Source organism: Lepisosteus platostomus, chromosome 8 (assembly GCF_059453375.1).
Source record: "Lepisosteus platostomus isolate fLepPlt1 chromosome 8, fLepPlt1.hap1, whole genome shotgun sequence".
Lineage (NCBI taxonomy): Eukaryota > Metazoa > Chordata > Actinopteri > Semionotiformes > Lepisosteidae > Lepisosteus > Lepisosteus platostomus.
This window is the reverse complement of record NC_142618.1, coordinates 44,969,396-44,984,292: the sequence shown is the minus strand read 5'-3', so window position 1 is coordinate 44,984,292 and position 14,897 is coordinate 44,969,396. Positions and strand designations below refer to the sequence as shown.

Below are 14,897 nucleotides of genomic sequence, written 5' to 3'. Positions count from 1 at the left end.
GTTGTTTTCTAACAGAAACAGAATGGGACATTTACCTCATAAGCTGTCTTCTTGTACACTAATGAAGGGCCTCATAAGTATATTTTGTAATAAAATACATGTCCAACAGGGAAGTAGTGGGAAATTAAGTCACATAAAAATAAGTGACACATATAAAGGTCACATAAATGTTACATTTCTGCAGATTATAAATATATCTAAGACATATAATAATTGAATAATTGCTTTGAAAAAGATATGCTGCTTTTTGTGTATCTTTTATTAAATTCTTGAAGGTTGATTATATTTTTTCAACTTGAAGGTTGAGGTACATTTATGTTCAGTTCATGCTAAACTGTTGCAAAGTTTATGATGTCTGAGTCATAACGTTATTTATTGAATTGAAATAATCTATAAATCACTTCCCTGATTAGAATAATTTTACACTATTATTCTACATTAAATCACATTTTTCTACTGTAGTATACCATATACTTAAGTCTTAACCAATTACAGATCTCTGAGGATTCAAAGATCGAACACAAATGGCAGACAATGTTGAAACATAAGTATATTTGAAACATAAGAAGGGTCAAAATGCAAGTAAACCATAGATTTGCAGCTAGTTCCTAATGTCTTTCAAATTTCTTTCTAGATTCCTAATAAAACATGATGGCTTGATCTTTTTAACTGATTTGGTTTGACATTTAGAATCATCTTATTTTGTGCACAAAGAGAGAAATGTTAATAGCTAATTGGAATATCTTGTTGATGGTACAACAGTCTGAAGTTTTGAAAACTATTTAATTATGAAAAGAAAATGACTTGTGTATTGATATTTTGACTCAGTGGTTTACCAAGGATAATATCTTAGACCTCTGTGTTAACAATTTTAAAAGAGGCAAAAATAAGTTACAGGTATTAAAAACACATCTCTAGAGCACGAATATGTCACGCCCCACACTCTCCATCGCAAACGCTGTTACATTCCCAAACCCACTGTTTCACAATCTCACTCCTAATTGAACCCATCACATTCTCACAGGCACCAGATTCCATAAATTCTCACTCCTGGACCAATTATCCAACCACATCCCTTTCCCTTCAGTATTTACAGTTCCCTCACATACCACCGCATGCTCTTTATTGTGTGTGTGTGTGTTTCTAAGCCTTTTGAGTAATCTTCTGGTACTTAATCTTTGCTCCTGCCTTTTGACCATGCTTTTTAGATTTTGTTTTTTGGATTGTCTTTTTGGATTTCCCTGGTTACAGGACTCATTGCTTCTCCAACTGACCCAGCTCCTGGATAATGTTTTGGATTGTCCCTGTGCTACTCCACATTCCATGGGATTCATGCTTATGCATAAGGATTCTGCTATTCTACCAATTGGTTCCCTGACAGAATATCATTTGTAGTTAAGAAACCAAGGGGAGGTTATCTAAAATCCTTTAACAAAATGACAGTTTCTAAAGGCTGGGTAATACTATCTGACTGGGGAAAAATGCTACTATAGCACCCATTCATTAAAAATCAAATCAATAAATTATACTATTTAATCTTACTTCTTTTATTCTTAACATGAGGCTATAGAAATGGTTATTACAACTAATCTAGAGGATTACCCACAACATGACAATAGGATTATAATAATCAACATTGATTTAGAAGAGTTATAGGCAGGTCAGTCCCTTTTCATACCATAAAAGCCCATGGGGAATGGGGAGTAAGGGCTGATGTGGTCAGCATCACGCTCTGGCTGGCCTATTACTCCCTGGAAGGATTAAGCTCCAGTGCTCATTTGGAAAGCAGGCTGAGTGGATCTGGGAGTCATCTGGAAGGAATTAGAGCAAGCTACATCACTTGCCCCTACCTGAGATTGAAGATGGGACCTTCCGGTCAGGAGCTAGACACCCTTGCCATCTGAGCTACCACAGCTCTTTAGAAGTATGTCTCACTTAAATTACTTGTTAGAGTTATTTGAAAACAAGTTGCCGATAGAGGCTAGGATTTGGTATTTTTTGTTTTTCAAAGGCATTTGTTAAAATTCCACATTAAAGATTATTATTCAATTGCAGGTGGTAAAAAGTCAAGGATGGGTTAATGGGTAGAAAATGGAAAATACAGAAAAGAGGTGCTCCAGTGAAGGTGATGTAATTTGTGGAGTGCCACAGAGATCGGTATTATGATAGCTGCTCTTCCTAATTTATATAAGTGATTTATATTCTAACTAGCAAACTAGGCAGGTTTGCAGATGAAACCAAAAAGAGGATTAGCAAGCACTCTAGATTCATCACATGAAATAAAATAAGTTAGACCAGCAGCAGATAGCTTTGAAACCTGGATTCCATACCATTACTGACTTTGGAGCCTTTCAATAGCTTAAGTACTTTTAACTTGATACATAACAGCTTAATTAATCCAGTTGTGGGGGTTAATTAATCAGGGGCTGCAGATTGCTTTGATAATTAAAGATTAGCTGAGGCAAAGACTTGCAGTAGTATAGATTCCAGGTGCCAGTGCTGACTATGACTGATTTATGCAAAATTGAAGACTGGGCCAACACCTGGGAGATGACAGCGAACGCAGACAAATCACAAAGCAAACTGTTACATGCAGGCAGCAAAAAACTATAAATTTTATATGGGAAGCACTGAGCTTAAGGGAGATATTTCTGAGCTTGAGGAAAATATAAATAGGGTTTAAGTCATAGGTGCCCAACTCCAGTCCTTGAGAGTCAGAATCCCACAGATCAAGGTCTCTATACTGTAAATCATTAACAGTCAAAGACCTTAGAAAACTGTTGAACTTGTACAATTCAGCTAATGATCAACTCAGTTATGTAATTAAGAGCAGAAGTCAGATGAAAGTGTACATGCTATAGTCCTCTCAGACTGAGGTTGTGTATCACAGGCCTAGGTGTTTTGTTGACATGTTGTCCACTTTTATACCATGAGTTACCACCAGGGTTACAATGCTACTGAACATCATGACAGTAAGATTAACCATGGAATCCAATGTAGAGCTATCAATGCAATTACTGTAATCTGTCAATCTTTGTAGTTTCAGATAGTGAAGCTGGTGTCCGAGCAATGGTAACATCCTAAACCAATGAAACTGGAACATGTCTGCAGTTTGCTCATCATAAATCTGAGATTCATGTTATGCACAGGCCAGAATTACCTCTAGTTATGAAAACAAATGAATGTCTGTGGAAGGATTTGTGAAGCCATAGGCAAGCAGCATCTACCTACAGTGCCTGATTTTAAAGGAGAAGTGGAGAAATATTCCTTTGATTCATACATGTCATCCCTGCCTGCCAAAGTCAGGTCATCTACACACGTTTGGCTGTGCTAATGGTGGTCAAGCTAGATACTGAACACTTTTTAGAAGCCAATGACTTGATGGTGCCTTGTCTAAATACCTTCTGACTGTCATATCGCTGTCTCATGGATGTGAATTTTTATAAGGGCACAATGACTTTGATTACATGATATTCCTTATAACAAAACATTTATTTGTTCCCTGTTTGTATAGTAAAGTTTTCGGTATATATTGATTTTAATACTGAAAGGAAGTTTTTTTTTAAAGTATTAAAAATTAAAGCATCATCCTTTCCTTTTTTCTTTTGTTGTCACAGATTTATTGCGGCCTTACAGAATCCTATAATCACTGTAAATAGGGTGCAGATACTGTGAGAATCTGGCCTAAAAGGTATTTCATTTCATATTCATAGGGCTCAAGCAGACAACCTTGGTTTTGATCATTAAAATTGCATAAGTCTGTATCTTAACATCTTCAACAGTATCGATATATTTTTGGATCTAATACTAGATCCATATGTTGTGATCTAGGTGCTATTCCTGTTGCACCTTATTGATTTCGTTCATTTAACTGGACAAAGGATATCTGTCTCATTCAATCTTTCATTCAAAATGCTTGTGTAAGGTGAAGCCTGTAATTGTGGTACTATTTTTTAGCTTAAAGTCTAAATAAAGCCACACAACATCCTCTATAAATTTTAGAACATGTCAAAACCCTTGCCCTTGTAGCATGGTATTACTGAGTATTTCTATCTAGCAATAAACTACACCAGGCAGTACTTGATTAAAAATATATTTTTAAATATTGGCGAAGTGCTACAGTATCTTTGGCCTTCCAGTGTCGCTTAGACCTGGTGTAGTCATGTGGTTTCCTTTGATATTTATATATTCCAGGCTGATAAACTGAAATGTGCTTCACTGCCTTAGCTTATTCATCTAACCAACAACATGCCATGGCCAGATATTCTAACTATGTCTTATATTTATTGCTTATTATCATTGTGTTTTACCAAGGACACAAAGTTGTCCAGAAAGACAAACCATACACTGATAAAAATGTAGACAAAGCTAGTTTGTCTCATAGCTATTTGACACTTTCAGAAGCTCTCTGCTGGACTTTTTTCCTTTCCAAATTCTCCTTCATTTAGCTCTTTTTCAGATGGCTTTCTCCCATTGATGCTCCCCCAGCTAGAGCCCTTTTAACCTTTACTCTGGAATTTCCGGATGTCTGGACTTTCTTCAGGTCAGAAAAGAACATCAATTTTCTTCCTTGGGTCCCTAGGGATCATCCTCGATTCTAACCTTTTCTCGCCTCCCAGCCAGAAGTCAATTCAACTGCTTTCAGACAACTCCTACCTCTTCACCTCTATTATTCAACATAAGCCCTTAAATGTTAACCAGGACAGTAGCTGTATGACAAACTGTCACTGTCCAACTCTTTTTGGAGTAATGGAACACTTGCACATATCCACTGAATTGTCAGTTGCTTTCTTTTTTCTGCTCCCTTTTCCTTCTGTGCAGCGCATAGAAAGATGACTGCTAATAAAAAACCTCTGCTTCCTGAATTTAAGTGTCACCCAACTAACTGTCTTCCCCAAGTGCTCAGGTGACTGAGGATGGCAGGTCAATCCCCATTGTTTTATGGGGATTGTACTGTGGTTCCAGACAAGACTCCATCTTGTCTGTACCTACTGTCTTCTTACAACAATCTGCAAAAATGTCTCCTTTACAGCTTCATTTTTTTATCCTTAATGACATTAGTAGGAGAGGACATAACAGCATGTGCCAGCTGATGGAAGAAACATCTGAAAGAATATGCTGAGGGGATGTTTTTTTAACATTTCCTATTGACTGTGGTCAGCACTGTTCGACTTTCATCACACTTTTAAAAAAAAGTCATTATCTGCCCAACATTTTGAAATGCTTACAGACCTCTTGAGTATTGTGATGCAATGAGCACACAATTTGTTTGTATCGCTTTCCCCCTGTCAGTAATGCACTGGGAATGTGTACTAACACAACATGATATTTGGTGAATAAAATTTAAAAAATGCTTCTATCAGCCCTTGAAGAATGCAGACAAAAATAAAATTGAACAATAAAAATGGGTACAGCACTGAATACAAATATACTGTATATGCACATTATTGATAAATTAAAAGTGCAATTTTCTTTATTAGTTACTTATATACATAGTAATACATTACTCAACACATGTAACATAGACTGTGAAACTAAACATATTCAATAGGCAATGTAGCTATAACAAGAAATTACCATTCTAATAGTGATACTCCAAAAATAACATACAGCTGGAATGCAGTGATCATGGCTCTAGGCTTTTTATTGGACAAGAGCTGGGTTTCAGCCAATTTTCAAACATTTGTGCAGTTTTCCCTAATCACCTAATCAGCATTGAAGTAGCACAGGCATTTTCCTGCAAAGCACAACAGAGACTTACTGAGTTACTGAAGACTCAGTTAGTTTTCTCTCCAAAACCTTGCCACTCTCTGGATGAGTTTTGCTTTGGGCACTGTAACTCTGGTTGCATGAATATGAGTATCCTTAGCATGTAAGACATCTATTTTTCTTATACAGAACTGGGTAGAAGCCTGCTTTCCCAGTAAAGTGCCATATTTATTTGTGGAAGAATTTTTTTTTTTTAATTTTCAAACAAATTAGATACAAAATTGAGAAAGCTTGTGAAAGCATCTCATGAATAATGTTTATACATGTCAGAGAAGGCATTAAATATTTTGCTTGGAAATTCCTTCATTGAGATTATTGACATCCATATTCTATATACTGTAGTAACAGCTTCTGAAGGTTTGTATGAAGTCTCTTGAAAAAGACATGAGTGGAGGTTTTGCAGGTCTTGTAGATCACAGGTAAAGATTATGTACTCCGTAATCGCCAATGTTGCACAATGAGGATGCCATGGCCAAGCATTGAAAATGTAGGTGTGAATATTAAAAATACAAAGAAGAGACAAAGAAAAATTTGTTAGAGTGAAAATCCTGGAGGCTATCGTCAAAAACATCTATGTGAAATTTGATCCTCCAATAATAAAAAGAAAAATTGCCTGTAAAGTGGTTACTATTATGGACATCAGAAAATTAGGACTACTATGTTTTCTGCTTTTCCAGTAATGCCATGTTGTACTTAAGGCCACAACTACAGGATAAAAGAGCATTCTACAGTGTGTAAGAGAATTTAAAATATATGACATGTCTTAAAATCTGGAAAGACCAGAATATTCTCAAGTGGATGCTAATATACAGAAGTATAAGGGTTATACAAATAGTCAGTGAACACAAAAAACAAAGCAGTAAAAGTTAAATTTATAATTTGGCAGCACAGAGCCCCTGGCAAAGCATTCACACTGCAGGCTTCGGAATTTAATAAGAAGTCTCTTCCCTTTCCATTTGAATTTAGAAATTTTAGTGTACAGTCTGTCCCAATGTCCTAAGAGAAGAAAACTGGAAAAGAATTGGGAGTGTGGAAACTTAGGTCTGTAACCACATTAAAAACAATCATTAATGTTGTTTACCGTGATAGTGTCCGATTCTAAGTCCTCTTAAGGGCACTCCGTCTCTTTCACATTTTAGTTGATTTTATGCACCTGCCTCCTATCCAGCCCCTCCGTATATAAGCCAGACGCTCACACTACTCTGGGCTCTGCAGTGGAAGATGGACGCCCGGAGGCCCGCCTACCACCAAGTCGCCCTACGTCCGCGGCTTGAGGGCACAGGCCTCCTGTCGGCGTCCTGAACCTGCTGAGTCCGGGGCTCAGAGCACCTGGCCTTGTGATCTTGTTTTTATTCCCTGTCCCTGCACCGGATCCCGTTCCGGTTTTTAAACCTTGTCTTGTCTCGTTTGGATTACCCAGCTCTGGACTTTTGGACTTCACCCTGGATTTCCCCTTGGACTCCCTTGGACTCCCTTGGACTTGTACGCCAGGACCCCCCCCAAGCACCAGTGCACAGTCGTCACTCCCACTGTTCGTCAACCTGCCCAGTTCCTCGTTATCTCCTCCCCGTGTCCATTTCACATACTTCCGGATTATACCATCTGCAGAGGGTCCTGACCAACGCATTGTAACAGATAGCATGTAAAGAGGAATATATCTCAATACTTAGTATTTTAGGTGTTTCGCTAAACAGCAGAGTCCCAAGTTGGCCAGCTTCCTCCACCACAATTTTATACATTGAGGATATGCTGCAATCATCAAAAACAGTCAATAGATCAGGTATGGAAATGAAACGTATACATATAAAAGGCATCCTTAGTCATTAGTAAAGAGCAGGGGACCAAACTGGTAGTAAAATATCAAAATGCACAAAGAATGATATCAGGGGACTTTTTATATCCTGCTCCTTCCTTAGTTCAGACAGGAATACAAGCACCTCAAGTCCAAACACCTCTGCAGTGCAGAGTGTTAAGTATAGGTAGCAGACATGGCCTATGCTTATGCTATTTCAAGTGTTACAAGTGTATTGATACATGTATAGATTCCAGTAGAGCCAATGAACAGGCTGATCACCAGTTGGCTCAATACAAGCATGTTTTAGACAGGCCAGACAAATTAAACATGAGGAGATGGTAGAAATGGAAACCTGCTGGGTTTGGCTCTAGGAGGTCTGCTCAAGGTCACGGGACTCCAGAATATTACCAGGCCACTTGCAGGCAAGAGGTCACAAAGCCATTCTTTTATGAGGAGGACCTGTGAAAATCTCCTAAAGGTGAGGGACCAGGCCGACAGATATTCTCTGTTTATTAAGAGAAGGTTCTGTTTTACTCTTTTCTCTTGCCCAGAAAGCAGAACAGCATCAATGTGAGTAGGCCTTTTTTTGCAAAGTTTTGAGCTTTCCCATTCATTTCTCGCTGCTGGAAAGAGACCTTTCGGGCATGTGTGCTGAAGAGATACATTTTACATTGTAGGAAAGGGGGCTGGGATTGTGTGATTGTGGGAATAATTAACATATCTGGTTTCCACCAGGCAAAAGGAGGTTGTATCTATTCTATCTTGGTGCATTATTTTGCATAGGAAGAATAATTCCTAAATTATTCCTGACAATAAGGTGCAAGGAAAGCTGGTGGTAGGACTGAATTTCTAACTCTCATTTTATTTAATGAATTTTCTCAACATCTCCAATATGTATTACAATACATAGTTGAAGTGTACAAATCTAGGAAGGTCATGTGAAATTCAACAATATACTAGCAAGTCCTCATTTGGAATATAGGGTGGTATTTTGGTCACCACAAAAAAGATATTGCTTCTCTGGAATCTCATAAGAAACAAATGACCTGATACATTTCCAGGCGAAGGACTGTCCTGTTCTAGATAAAAAAACTAAACTGAATAGAGAAGACTACAGAAAATTGATATGATTCAAGTATTTAAAAACTTTTAAAAAAGTGCAGACAGAGTCCTCCCCCCCATTGAACTTCTTTAGAAAGAACAGTGAAACACAATTCAGTGACACACAACAGTGAAACAAAGCATTCAAATGGAAATTGTGAAACTGTGCAAGCTTGAGAACAGAAAGCATTTATTTACATAAATTGTTGTGGGAATCTGGGACAAACTACCAGCCATGTTGTTGAGTCCTAGATCATTCATCTTGATCATCAGATCAATTAGTTATTCACAACCAAACAACGTAGGTGAGTCAAATGGCCTCCTCTCATTTACAAACTTTCTTGCAATAAAGTCTGATAGCTGATGCTCTACTGAGTCAACTGCTGTTAACATACGTACTGTATTAGGAATCCAGCCCAGTTTAAGCAGCAACTTTAATTACGTTTGTCATTATGGTCGATTTCCAGTACAGTATCAAAGAGTAAGCATTGAGCATGTTTTAGAAAAGCCAAATTGGTTTCCCAAATTAATAAATTTACTTAGTTGAGATTAATGCAGCTGTGAAGCAAATAGTGTAAGAATGGTCCTTGTTAAAGCTTTTGATTGCATCCCACTGAGCAGTACTATAATTGTACTTCTTCATAGCTACAAGTCTAATCCAGTGTAGTGACAAATGGGACAATTAACATTTTTGATTAGTTTGCATTTGTTCAGCCTTTACTTAGATATCATGTTTAAAATCTTTATTCCAGATGAGAGAACTATTAAAATGTAAATGATGAAATGTGACGTGCTCTTCTAAAATGTTCTTGCAATACAGATTTTTAATACAGACAAATGTGTTCTTGAAAACATCTTCACTTGAAAAGGGCATATAGGCGAAATGAAAAAGAAAAATGTTAGCTGTATTTTGGGGCTTGTTGATTGGAATTTCCAGTTTCCAGTTTGAGGAGGTACTACTGAAGTGACTACTTTTTCTTATACTCCTCATGGTTTATAGAATTTACACAAATAACCAATAAAATAAAACGAAGTACACAGTTTTCAAAATCTATCCAGATAAAAGTGATGTCAGTGTGGGACTGTTAGTGTATCCCTCCTCTGAGGTATTTACCATAGCCTTTGTGGTAACCGGTTTTTATAGCTACATAAACAAAGCTAGCAGAAACTAAGCCCAATAGAGTGCTTTCTGGGTTTGGCAGGCTGTGACTGCCTGGTGTAACATCTGTACATTTCTTGTAAAAGTGTCTTGTTATACACAGGCAACAAAGCAGAGCTGTAAGTCTTAAATAAGCAGCAGAATCTTATTAGCAATCCAGTGAAGTAGACCTCCAATTTAATATTTTACATAATAACTACCATGTTTCTCTGAAAACACCCCCTCAACTGCTGTAAATTTTAAAAGCAGTCAATCACAGAAGAGGCACATTCTTCACAACACTAATAAATGTTTCCTGACCCTGTCTTCCCCTTCCCCCTCTCCTTTCAGTTGGTGATGTGTGCAGGCTGTGGAAACTCTTCCCCTGCCCATGAGTCTCCCTCAGTATATAAGTGGAAGCTGATTTTACCTTCACATACACTGAGTTGTTCAGCCTCCTCAGCAGCTCAGAGGAAAAGGGCGGTGTTCTCCTGGATAGGTAGAGTAAACCTTCCCTTCTGTTTTGAACTTTGCCAAATATTTATTTTCATAACAAGTGTTAAGACACTTGTGTTCTCAGCTGCCTCTGCTCACTATGTTTTAACAAAACCTTTACTTAAGGAATCTTTAATGATGGCTTTTGATATTTCTTCAAAAACTGTTTTCCAGCTCACCTCAATTACAGGTTGAGACAGCTTTGAAAAACTGACAAAGCTGTGCAGGTTTATTTCGTCTTCTGTCTGACTGAATGGTTTTATCTATCTAGGGAAGTAAAAAAAAAAATTCTGAGGTTTTTGCAGAAATATAAATGCACTGCTTACCATTATGTTTTTGGTGCAAGTAATATGATTCCAGGAAAAATAATGTGATGTGAAAAATACTATGATGCAAAAACTAAAATAATCATATACATTTTATGCAGTTCAGGATATTGGTTACTTGAAACAAATTCTAAAAGTACTTAAAGAACAGTAAAAAAAATCTGTTTTAGCCTTTAGTTTACAACTTAGAAACGACAGTAAAAGAGTTAAAAGAGATTCAGGAAACTCTGATATGCTACTTGAAACTACAGATATGCTAAATGCATTGTTGTATGTTTAAGTTCTGAATTTTATGGTAAATCACAATGTAAAATGAGAGATTCCTCATAAAATACAGTCAAAAGGACAGAAATGAACAAAGAGTTTAAGATTGTAAATTTGCAAACAGGAGGAGGCTTTTAAGCTCAGATACAGTACAGGGGCGGAGTGGTAGCTCTGTGGCTAAGGATCTGTGCCTGTGGCTAGAAGGTTGCTGGTTCAAATCCCACAGCTGGCAAATCCTACTCTGTTGGGCCCCTGAGCAAGGCCCTTTACCCCAACTGCTCCAGGGGTGCTGTACAATGGCAGACCCTGCACTCTGACCCCAGGCTCTCTTCCTGTCTGTGTGTCTCACGGAGAGCAAGCTGGGGTATGTGAAAAGATCATTCCTAATGCAAGAAATTGTATAGGGTTAATAAAGTGATGTTATTATTAGTTCACTTGGTTTTTAGATGGTCAGTGACTCCAGGATCTCATCTTGATCTTTTCTTGAAAGAAGCCACGGTGTCAACTTTTACAGCATTGCTGAGTAGCTTCTTCCAGAGTCCCAAAACCCTTTGTGTAAAATAGTGTCTCCTTTTTCTCAGTTTTAAGTTCACTTCCCCCCAATTTCTTTTTATGCCCTCCGGTACATTTTGTATTGATGTGTGTCATTGTTGTAAACACTTTTTATTATGTGAACATTCCATTAATTTAAAATCTTATATAACTCCACATAAAGTATACCTCTTTGCAACAAGTCTCATTTCTCTTGAAGAAATATACAAATAATATAGAATATATTGAGAATACTACTTTCGATTTGATATGTCTAGTAAGAAATTATGCAAAGAAGAGCTTGTTCCAATTTAGTTGTAAGATACGTATTGTAACAAGTATGTATAACATATAAATACAGGTAAACATTTATTGTAGCACTGTAGAAGACTTAAAATGAAATTTATGTTAGTTACCCTAGGGCTAACCCTGAAGAATGCAAGAAGAGGAATTCTAGCTCTGCATTTTATGAATGCAAATATATTTAGCAGCATAATTATTTTTGGTGTTTTTGTCTCATGCAACTCCTTAGACAGTATACTATTTGCATACTTATTATGATCATTATAGTTCATTAACTTCAGGTTTATTGAAGGACTGTCACAGAGTTTTCCAAGAAACATAATTATATTTCAACAATGCCTGCTCCCCACCTCTTGGAGAATGTTTTAATAAATTAAAATAATCTTCCTCTTGGTGATAAAATTTAGTTTGAATGAATTCCAAATTTTTTTGCACTTCCATTCCTCCATCCATTCACTCTCCGTTTTATCCAATTCAGGGTTGTGGGGGACCCAGGGCCTATCCTGGCAAGCAATGGGCACAATACAGGATACACCCTGTATCCCTGTATTTATGAAACTAAATTGATGGTTCTGCATTTAGAGTTTCCTGAAGGAGAATTTTTATATTCTGAATATTAAGTGAAAGAATCACCTTCTCATATCCTTCTGTAAATATGATGAGTCATTGTCTGGAGATCCATTTCTGTCAAGGCACACACTGCAGCATTAGAATTGTTTTACTAGAGTTATCAGACAAAAAATAAAATTGCTTTCTATCCAGTGAGTCAGCTCAGGTCCAGTACAGAACTATTCTGTAATCAAATGGTAGTAACATATTTGAAAATAGATTTAGGGCAATGATATACTCTTTTTTTTACTTCTGTCCAGACTTGAAATGATTCTGGATGAATATTAACATAAAGCAGGCACAGGGTGTTAATGAATTTCAAATGACATCCACAATTCATTGTCTTAAGATTCAGAGTCAAACCGCTTTGCCAAGCCAAAGAATACTGTTCAATTTCCTTTTAAGTTCCTTTTATTTCCAATTGTGTTCAAGTATCCCTGTTTCACCACTGAGTGTAAAATAGTCCCCTGGATTAATGCTATATATACAGTATATACACTTAACAGCCTGCTTGAATCAAATCTGTCAGTGTCCTTTGTTCCAGACAATAAATCTCTAAAAGATTAAAATCCCTTAAAATGTCTAAATATGAAAAGTCCCTGAGAACACCAATAATTCTTGTAACTCTCCTAAAGTTATATCATTCTTTTTGTGGTATGGTGTATAGTTTGCAACTCATGTTTTGCTAGTGCATTGTAAGATTCCATAGCATGGATTTAAATTCCATGCCTTTTACTAGATATCCTTTTACAAGAACCTGCATTAACACCTAGGTCCTTTTTGTGCATAGCTTCCTCTGTCAATTTCCTTGTGATATGTACAGTAGGCTATATGTTCCTGCAACCAGTGTGGGCCTGTTTGCACAGAGAAGCATTAAATTTAAGATTAAGAATTCAAGTGACTTGAGAATTTTATTTTTCATAGAATATACTAAAACAGGCCCCGTCCGAGTGTCAGAAGTACCTAACTACCAGTGGAGAATGTATGTGTATGTGCTACTAAGATGCAGAAAATAAAAGCCTTTTCAGACTTGCCAGCTTTCTTCACAATTTCCAGCTGTTGCTGCAGTTCATGTTCTGAAAATTGATCCCTTTCTCCTTTCACTGCAGGAGAGTTGTCTGTTGCAGAGGCTGCATCTGGTTGGTGTGCCTTAAATGGAAAATAGCATTCAGATGAAGCCAATGCTTTGCCGGAATAAATAAAAAAGAAAATGCTTTATCGGCTGCTTGCTTCCCAAGGGCTACATCAAGAAAATACATTCAATAGTTTTTGTGTGGTTAAAAAAAAAAACAAAGAGATTCACAAAATTAACAGAAGGGACATTTCCATTAGAATATCTGCTTACTCTGTCGTATTGCACTGTTTTAATTGCAATTAATAAATCACTGTGACACAACACTTCTTGAAATAATGATTATACAATACACCGAATTGTTGCTGGTAAGAAACAAAACATATGAGTCCTTACATATATCTCAGAATAGTCAAAGTTTCAAAAGGAATACCAAAACAAAATCTAAATCTAAATCACTTACATATAAAAATGTGCTCATCCACATCTAACCCTTCAATTTTGTTTGCACAAGTCACACCTTGAGTGCAATGGAGACGTATATAGTAAATATGATGGTTCTTCAAAATGTTCACAGCTTACCTTTCCAAGGAAACAAAGATACCCTTTCACAATCAATTTTACTCCTGGAAAAGCACCCTGACAGTGTAGGCCCCAGCAAAAATGTTGATATTTAAAACAATTTTGGAGTGAAGCTCACACTCATAAAATGGTTCATAATGTAGTTCTTAGGATGGCATCCCTTTCCTCCAGGTCTTCTGGTTTCCTCCCACCGTCCAGAGACATACTGGTAAGTTAATTGGCTTTCGGGACAATCGACAATTCACCCTGGTGTGTGTGTCTGCCTGTGTCCTGTATGGACTGGTGTCCCATCCAGGGTGTACCCCACCTTGTGCCCGTTGCTTGCTGAGACAGGTTCTGTCTCCCCTGCTACCATGAATTGGATGAAACAGTTAGGAAATGGATGGATGGATTTGTTAACTAAAGATTGTTCACTACACACCCCTGTGCAACTTGCTGGGAACCTCCAAGCCTGCACTGTCCACCGAGAGCCACCGAGCTCCTCCTGTCAGGTGCCGTGGAGCTTGCCCTGTGTCAAATGGAGAATGTAGGTGGGCATCTCACAGGACCTCATTTTTTCCTGGATGTCTTTAGCATTGTTGATGGAGGCTTCAGACTTTTAAATTATTTGGTTAGATCCTAATGAATATAACAGAGTGACTTATGTGCATGGAGTGTTTGGTGTGACTCGTCTAACAGAAGGATTGGCAGCCCAGCTGTGAGTATAAGGCTTCCCAATACCCCCTCATTATTGCGAGGAACGAGCTAGGGAGCTACTGAACGGTTGTAGATGGGGAGGTGGGAGGGAATGCAAGTGAAATAGAAGAGGGAAGAGCTGGCTGCGAGACTCATATAAGAAGGCGACAAAGATCTTTCATTTATACTGAACTTCTGTTGTAAACTTCACTTGACGATTTCAAATTTGATGGTTAA

At 37.5% G+C, this 14,897-nt stretch overlaps 1 protein-coding gene across 2 annotated transcripts in view; it reads left to right on the top strand.

Moving 5' to 3' along the window:
• The first annotated feature begins 10,161 nt into the window (after positions 1–10,161).
• The window catches only part of LOC148657404 (coagulation factor XIII A chain-like), a 57,595-nt gene continuing 52,859 nt past the window's right edge, over positions 10,162–14,897 (top strand). For both annotated transcript variants that reach the window (XM_088643644.1, XM_088643645.1), the window contains exon 1: positions 10,162–10,302. The gene's annotated coding sequence lies outside the window, so the exon portion shown is untranslated. The remainder of the gene's footprint in view (positions 10,303–14,897) is intronic.